Source organism: Sinocyclocheilus rhinocerous, unplaced genomic scaffold (genome assembly GCF_001515625.1).
Source record: "Sinocyclocheilus rhinocerous isolate Xijiao unplaced genomic scaffold, SAMN03320098_v1.1 scaffold5888, whole genome shotgun sequence".
Classification (NCBI taxonomy): domain Eukaryota; kingdom Metazoa; phylum Chordata; class Actinopteri; order Cypriniformes; family Cyprinidae; genus Sinocyclocheilus; species Sinocyclocheilus rhinocerous.
Window position 1 is genome coordinate 16,894 of NW_015640065.1, and position 9,331 is coordinate 26,224.

Here is a 9,331-nt window from a genome sequence, read left to right on the forward strand (position 1 = left end):
ACCGCATAGCAACACCCTAGCAACCATCCCGGGTACCCTAGCAACCACATAGCAACACCCCAGCAACTGTTCTGGGTACCCTAGCAACCGCATATTAACACATTAGCAACCGCCCCGGGTACCCTAGCAACTGCATAGCAACACCTTAGCAGCGACCCCGGTTACTCTAGCAACCACATAGCAGCACCCTAGCAACTGCATACCAACACCTTAGCAGCCGCATAGCAACACCCTAGCAACCACCCTAGTACCTAAGCCACCGCATTGCAAAACCTTAGCAACTGCCCCGGGTACCCTAGCAACTGCATAGCAACCACACAGAGAACCTTTGCAACCGCATAGCAACACCTTAGCAACCGCTCCGGGTACCCTAGCAACCACATAGCAACTCCCTAGCAACCACCCCAGTATCTAAGCAACATCATAGAAACACCTTAGGAACAGCCCTGGGCACCCTAGCAACCGCATAGCAACACCTTAGCAACCATCCCGGGTACCCTAGCAACCACATAGAAACACCTTAGCCACCGCCCGAGTACCCTAGTAGCCGCATAGCAAAATCCTTGCAACCATCCCGGGTAACCTAGCAACCGCATGACAACAGCCTAGCAACCAACCAAGTACCTAAGCAACCGCATAGCAACAACTTAGCAACTGCCCAGGGTACCCTAGCAACCGCATAGCAAAACCCTAGCAATCACCCAGAGTGCCTTAGCAACCGCATGGCAACACCCTAGCAACCGCATAGTAACACCGTAGCAACTGCCCCGGGTACCCTTGCAAGTGCAAAGCAAACACACCGAGTACCTTAGCAACCGCATAGCAACACCTTAGCAACCGCATAGCAACACCTAAGCAAACACCCCGGATACCCTAGCAACCACTTAGCAAAACCCTAGCAACCGCAAAGCAACACCTTAGCAAATTCCCTAGGTACCCTAACAAATGCGTAGCAACAGAATAGCAGCCACCCAGTGTAAATGAGCAACCGCATAGCAACACAGCCTAGCAACCATCCCGGGTACCATAGCAACAGCCTAGCAACCACCCGGAGTACCTTAGCAACCGTATAGCAACACCTTAGAAACCACCCGGGTAACCTAGCAACTGCATAGCAAAACCCTAGCAACCACCCAGAGTACCCTAGCTACCACATAGGAGCACCCTAGCAACCGCATAGCAACACCTTAGCAGCCGCTCAGGGTACCCTAGCAACCGCATAGCAACACCCTAGCAACAGCCCCAGTACCTTAGCAACCGCGTAGCAACACCTTAGCAATGATCGCCGGTACCCTAGCAACCGCATAGCAACAACTTAGCAACCACCCAGGGTACCCTCGCAATCGCAGCATAGCAACACCTTAGCAACTGCCCCGGGTACCCTAGCAACTGCATAGCAACACCTTAGCAAACACCCAGATTACCCTAGCTACCACATAGCAGCACCCTAGCAACCGCATAACAACACCCTAGCAACAGTCCCAGTATTTTAGCAACCGCATAACAACACCTTAGCAATGATCGCGGGTACCCTAGCAACCGCATAGCAACACCTTAGAAATCGCCCGGGTACCCTTGCAACCGCATAGCAACACCCTAGCAACCACCACGAGTAGCTTAGGAACCGCATAACAACTCCTTTGCAACCGGCCCGGGTTCCCTAGCAACCGCATAGCAACACCTTAGCAAATGCCTCGGGCACCACAGCAACCGCATAGCAACAACTTAGCAACCACACAGGGTACCATAGCAACCGCATAGCAACACCCTAGCAACCACCCCGAGTACCTTAGCAGCCGCATAGCAACACCTTAGCAACCGCCCCGCTTACCCTAGAAACTGCATAGCAACACCCTAGCAATGACCACCAGTACCCAAGCAACCACATAGCAGCACACTAGCAACCGCATAGCAACACCGTAGCATCCACTCAGGGTACCCTAGCAACCGCATAGCAACACCCTAGCAACAGCCCCTGTATTTTAGCAACCGCATAACAACACCTTAGCAATGATCCCGGGTACCCTAGCAACCGCATAGCAACACCTTAGAAACCGCCCGGGTACCATAGCAACCACATCGCAACACCCTAGCAACCACCACGAGTAGCTTAGCAACCGCATGACAACTCCTTTGCAACCGCCCCTGGTTTCCTAGCAACCGCATAGCAGCACCTTAGCAACTGCCTCGTGTACCACAGCAACCGCATAGCAACAACGTAGCAACCACGCAGGGTACCATAGCAACACCCTAGCAACCACCCCGAGTACCTTAGAATCCGCATAGCAAAACACGAGCAACCATCCCGGGTAACCTTAGCATCAGCTTAGCAACACCTTAGCAACTGCCCCGGGTACCCTAGCAACCGCATAGCAACCACCCCGAATAGCTTAACAACTGCATAGCAACACCTTAGCAACCGCCACAGGTAACCTAGCAAACACATAGCGACACCCCAGCAATTGCTCTGGGTACCCTAGCAACTGCATAGCAACACCTTAGCAAACGCTCCGGGTACCATAGCAACCTCATAGCAAGACCTTAGCAACCGCATAGCAACACCCTAGCAATGGCCATGGATACCCTAGCAACAGCAAATCAACACTCTTGCAACCACCCCAAGTACCTTAGCAACCGCATAGCAACACCTTAGCAACCGCCCTGGGTACCCTATCAACCGCATAGCAACACACTAGCAACCACACCGGGTACCATAGCAACCGCATAGCAACACTCTAGCAATCGCATAGCATCTTCTTAGCAACAGCATAACAACACCTTAGCAACCGCCCTGGGTACCCTAGCAACCGCATAGCAACACTCTTGCAACCACCCCAAGTACCTTAGCAACCGCATAGCAACACCTTAGCAACCGCCCTGGGTACCCTATCAACCGCATAGCAACACTCTAGCAACCACACCGAGTACCTTAGCAACCGCATAGCAACACCTTAGCAACTGCCCCGGGCACTCTAGCAACCACATAGCAAGACCCTAGCAACTGCTATGGGTACCTTAGCAACCGCAAAGAAACACCTTAGCAACCACTCGAGTACCTTAGCAACCAAATAGCAACACCCTAGCAACCGCATAGCAAAACCTTAGCAACTGCCCTGCGTACCCTAGCAACCGCATAGCAGCACGTAGCATCCATCCCAGGTACCCTAGCAACTGCATAGCAACACCCTAGCAACTGCTCTGGGTACCCTAGCAACCCCATAGCAAAACCTTATCCATCGCCCTGGGTACCCTATCAGCCGTAAAGCAAAACACTAGCAACCACCCCGGGTACCCTAGCAACCTCATAGCAACAACTTAGCAACTGACCCGAGTACCTTAGCTACCGCATAGCAACACATTAGCAACCACCCCGGGTAGCCTCGCAATCGCAGCATAGCAACACCTTAGCAACCACCCTAGTACCTAAGCCACCGCATTGCAACACCTTAGTAACTGCCCCAGGTACCCTAGAAATTGCATAGCAACCACCCCGAGTACCTTAGCAACCGCATAGCAACACCTTAGCAACCGCCCCGGGTACCCTAGCAACCGCATAGCAACACCCTAGCAACCACCCCGAGTACCTTAGCAACCGCTTAGCAACACCCTAGCATCCACCCCGAGTACCTAAGCAACCGCATAGCAACACCTTAGCAAACACCCCGGGTACCCTAGCATCCGCATTGCAACACCTTAGCAACCGCCCCGTGTTCCATAGCAACCGCATAGCAACACCTTAGAAACCGCCCGGGTACCCTAGCAACCGCATAGCAACAACTTAGCAACCGCCCAGGGTACCCTAGCAACCACATAGCAGACCCATAGCAACACCTTAGCAACCGTATAGCAACACCCTAGCAACCACCCCAGTACCTAAGCAACCGCATAGCAACACCTAGCATCCATCCCGGGTACCCTAGCAACCAAATAGCAACACCCTAGCAACCGCATAGCAACACGTTAGCAACTGCCCCGGGTACCCTAGCAACCTCAAAGTAACACCTTAGCAACCTCCTCGGGTACCCTAGCAACCACATAGCAGCACCGTAGCAACTGCATAGAAACACCTTAGCAACCGCTCTGTGTACCCTAGCAACCGCAAAGCAACACCTTAGCAAACACCCCGAGTACCTTAGCAACCAAATAGCAACACCCAAGCAATTGCATAGCAACACCTTAGCAACTGCCCCGGGTACCCTAGCAACCGCATAGCAACGCCTAGCATACATCCCCGGTACGCTAGCAACCGCATAGCAACACCTTAGCCAACGCCCGAGTAACCTAGCAGCCGCATAGCAAAATCCTAGCAACCATCCTGGGTAACCTAGCAACCGCATAGCAACACCCTAGCAACCACCCCAGTACCTAAGCAACCGCATAGCAACACCTTAGCAACTGCCCTGGGGACCCTAGCAACCGCATAGCAAAACCCTAGCAATCACCCCGAGTACCTTAGCAACTGCATGACAACACCCTAGCAACCGCATAGCAACACCTTAGCAACTGCCCCGGGTACCATAGCAAGTGCAAAGCAAACACACCGAGTACCTTAGCAACCGAATAGCAACACCTTAGCAACCACCCAGAGTACCTTAGCAACCGCATAGCAACACCTTAGCAAACACACAGGGTACCCTAGCAACCACTTATCAAAACCCTAGCAACAGCATAGCAACATCTTAGCAACTGCCCCGGGTACCCTAGCAACAGCATAGAAACACCTTAGCAACCACCCCAGGTACCCTAGCAAACGCAGCATAGCAACACCTTAGCAACCGCTCCGTGTACCCCAGCAACCGTAAAGCAAAACCCTAGCAACCACACCAGTACCTAAGCAACCGCATAGCAACACTTTAGCAACAGCCCCGGTTACCCTAGCAACCACATAGCAACACCTTAGCAACCATCCCGGGTACACTAGCAACCGCATAGCAACACCATAGCAACTGCTCAGGCTACCCTAGCAACCGCATAGCAACACCTTAGGCACCAACCCGAGTACCCTAGGAGCCGCGTAGCAAAACCCTAGCAACCATCCCGGGTACCTTAGCAACCATATAGCAACACCCTAGCAACCGCATAGCAACACCCTACGAAACAGACGAGTACCTTAGCAACCTCATAGCAGCTCCTTTGCAACTGCCCCGGGTACCCTAGCAACCGCATAGAAACACCTTAGCAACCGCCCCTCTTACCCCAGCAACCACATAGCAGCACCTTAGCAACCGCATAGCAACACCCTAGCAACCACCCCAGTACCTAAGCAACCGCATTCTAACGCTTTAGCAAATGCCCCGGGTACCCTAGCAACCACTTAGCAGCACCCTAGCAACTGCATAGCAACACATTAGCAACCAAATAGCATCACCCTACCAACTACCCCAGTACCTAAGCAACCGCATTGCAACACCTTAGCAACAGCCCCAGGTATCCTAGCAACCGCATAGCAACACCTTAGCAACTGCCCCGGGTACCTTAGCAACCGCATAGCAACCAACCAGCACCTCAGCAACCATCCCGGGCACCATAGCAAATGCATAGCAGCACCCTAGCAACTGTATAGCAACACCTTATCAACCGCATAGCAACACCCTAACAACCACCCCAGTACCCTAGCAACCACATAGCAGCACCCTAGCAACTTCTTAGCAACACCTTAGCAACCACATAGCAACACCATAGCAACGGCCCTGGGTACCCTAGCATCCGCATAGCAACACCCTAGCAACCACTCCTTATACCTTAGTAACCGCATAGCAACACCTTAGCAACTTTCCCGGGTACCCTAGCAACTGCATAGCAAACACACCAAGTACCTTAGCAACCGCAGAGCAACACCTTAGCAACCGGCCCGGTACCCTAGCATCCACATAGCAGCACCCTAGCAACCGCATAGCAACACCTTAGCAACCGCCCTGGGTACCTTAGCAACCGCATAGCAACAGCCTAGCAACTGCTCTGGGTACATTAGCAACGGCAAAGCAACACCTTAGCAACCACCCTGAGTACCTAAGCAACCAAATAGCAACACCCTAGCAATTGCTCTGGGTACCCTAATAACTGCATAGTAACAATTTAGCATTAGCCCCGGGTTCCCTAGCAACCGCAAAGCAAGACCTTAGCAACCATATAGCAACACCCTAGCAACGGCCCTTGGTACCCTAGCAACCGCAAAGCAACACTCTAGCAATCGCATAACAACACCTTAGCAAACAAATAGCAACACCTTAGCAACCGCCGTGGGTACCCTAGCAACCGCATAGCAACACCTTAGCAACCGCCCTGGGTACCTTAGCAACCGCATAGCAACAGCCTAGCAACTGCTCTGGGTACATTAGCAACGGCAAAGCAACACCTTAGCAACCACCCTGAGTACCTAAGCAACCAAATAGCAACACCCTAGCAATTGCTCTGGGTACCCTAATAACTGCATAGCAACAATTTAGCATTCGCCCCGGGTACCCTAGCAACCGCATAGCAAGACCTTAGCAACCATATAGCAACACCCTAGCAACGGCCCTGGGTTTCCTAGCAACCACATAGCAACACTCTAGCAATCGCATAGCAATACCTTAGCAACCGCCCTGGGTACCCTAGCAACCGCATAGCAACACTCTAGCAACCACCCCGAGAACCTTAGCAACCGCATAGCAACATCCTTGCAACTGCTCTGGGTTCCCTAGCAACCGCAAAGAAACACCTTAGAAACCACCCCGAGTAACTTAGCAACCAAATGGCAACACCCTAGCAACCGCATAGCAACACCTTAGCAACTGCCCCGGGTACTCTAGCAACCGCAGAGCAACACCTTAGCAACCACCCCGGGTACCCTAGCAACCGCATCATAGCAACACTTTAGCAACCACCTCGGGTACCCTAGCAACCTCATAGCAACACCTTAGCAACTGCCCCGGGTACTCTAGCAACCGCAGAGCAACACCTTAGCAACCACCCCTGGAACCGTAGCAACCGAAGCATAGCAACACCTTAGCAACCACCCCTGGAACCGTAGCAACCGAAGCATTGCAACACCTTAGCAAACACCCCGGGTACCCTAGCAACCGCAGCATCGCAACACCTTAGCAACCACCCCGGGTACCCTAGCAACCTCATAGCAACACCCTAGCAACCATCCCGGGTACCATAGCAAATGCATAGCAGCTCCCTATCAACTGCATAGCAACACCTTAGCAACCCCATAGCAACAGCCTAGCAACCCCCCCAGTACCTAAGCAACCGTACTGCAACACCTTAGCAACAGCCCCAGGTACCTTAGCAACTGCATTGCAAAACCTTAGCAACCATCCCGGGTACCCTAGCAACCACATAGCAACACCGCAGCAACTGCTCTGGGTACTCTAGCAACCGCATATTAACACATTGGTAACCGCCCCGGGTACCTTAGCAACCGAATAGCAACAGCTTAGCAACCGCATAGCAACACCTTAGCAACTGCACAGGGTAACTTATCAACTGCATAGCAAGACCTTAGCAACCAAATAGCAACACCCTAGAAATGGCCCTGGCTACCCTAGCAACTGCATAGCAACACCTTAGCAACCGCAAAGCAACACCTTAGCAGCTGCCCTGGGTACCCTAGCAACCACATAGCAACACTCTATCAACCACCCCGAGTAACTTAGCAACCGCATACCAACACCTTAGCAACCGCCCCGGGTACCCTTGCACCCGCATAGCAACACCCTAGCAACTGATCTGGCTACCCTAGCAACCGCAAAGCAACACCTTAGCAACCACCCCGAGTACCTTAGCAACCAAATAGCAACACCCTAGCAACTGCCCTGGGTACCCTAAAAACCGCATAGCAAAACTCTAGAAATCGCATAGCAACACCTTAGCAACCGCAAAGCAAAACCTTAGCAACCGCCCTGGCTACCCTAGCAACCGCATAGCAACACTCTAGCAATCACCCCGAGTACCTTAGCAACCGCATAGCAACACCTTAGCAATCGCCCCGGGTACCCTAGCATCCGCATAGCAAAACCCTAGCAACCATCCCGGGGACCCTAGCTACCGCATAGCAACACCCTAGCAACCGCATAGCAACACCCTAGGAACCACACCGAGTACCTTAGAAACCGCATACCAGCACATTCGCAACTGCCCCGGTTACCCTAGCAACTGCATAGCAACCACCCCGAATAACTTAAGAACCGCAGAGCAACACCTTAGCAACTGCCCCAGGTAACCTAGCAACCACATAGCAACACCTTAGCAACCCCCCTGGTACCCTAGCAACCGCATAGCAACTCCCTAGCAACCACCCCAAATACCTTAGTAAAAGCATAGCAACACCATAGCAACCGCCCCAGGTACCCTAGCAACCACATAGCAGCACCCTAGCAACCGCATAGCAACACCTTAGCAACCGCCCAGGGTACCCTATCAACCACATAGCAACACCCTAACAACATCACTAGGTACCCTAGCAACCGCATATCAACATCCAAGCAACGATCCTTGGTACCCTAGTAACCGCATAGTAACACCTTAGCAACAACCCAGGGTACCCTAGCAACCGCAGCGTAGCAACACCTTAGCAACCACCCCGGGTACCCTAGCAACCTGAGAGCAACACCCTAGCAACCGCCCCGAGTACCTTAGCTACCGCATAGCAACACCTTAGCAACCACACCTGGTACCCTAGCAACTGTATAGCAACACCCTAGCAACCACCCCAAGTAGCTTAGTAAAAGCATAGCAACACCATAGCAACCGCCCCAGGTACCCTAGCAACCACATAGCAGCACCCTAGCAACCGCATAGCAACACCTTTGCAACCATCACAGGTACCCTAGCAACCGAATAGCAACACCCCAGCAATTGCTCTGCGTACCCTAGCAACCGCATAGCAACACCATAGCATCCGCACCGGGTACCCTAGCAACGGCATAGCAAGACCCAGGCAACCACCACAAATACCTTAGTAAAAGCATAGCAACACCATAGCAACCGCCCCAGGTACCCTAGCAACCACATAGCTGCACCCTACATTTGCAACAATCACAGGTACCCTAGCAACCGAATAGCAACACCGCAGCAATTGCATAGCAACACCATTGCAACGGCCCTTGGTACCCTAGCATCCGCATAGCAACACCCTAGCAAGCACCACTTGTACCTTAGTAACCGCATAGCAACACCTTAGCAACTGCCCCGGGTAACCTAGCAACTGCATAGCAAACACACCGAGTACCTTAGCAACCGCAGAGCAACACCTTGGCAACGGCCGTGGGTACCCTAGTATCCGCATAGTAACAACCTAGCAACCACCCCTAATTCCTTAGCAACCGCATAGCAACACCTTAGC

The 9,331-nt window shown here is 52.7% G+C and overlaps 1 long non-coding RNA gene across 1 annotated transcript in view; it reads right to left on the bottom strand.

Moving 5' to 3' along the window:
- Window positions 1-8,593: 8,593 nt before the first annotated feature.
- Window positions 8,594-9,331, bottom strand: part of LOC107752492 (uncharacterized) — a 22,719-nt gene continuing 21,981 nt past the window's right edge. Inside the window, exon 3 of the long non-coding RNA XR_001641362.1 lies at window positions 8,594-8,620. This is a non-coding gene — a long non-coding RNA (uncharacterized LOC107752492). The remainder of the gene's footprint in view (window positions 8,621-9,331) is intronic.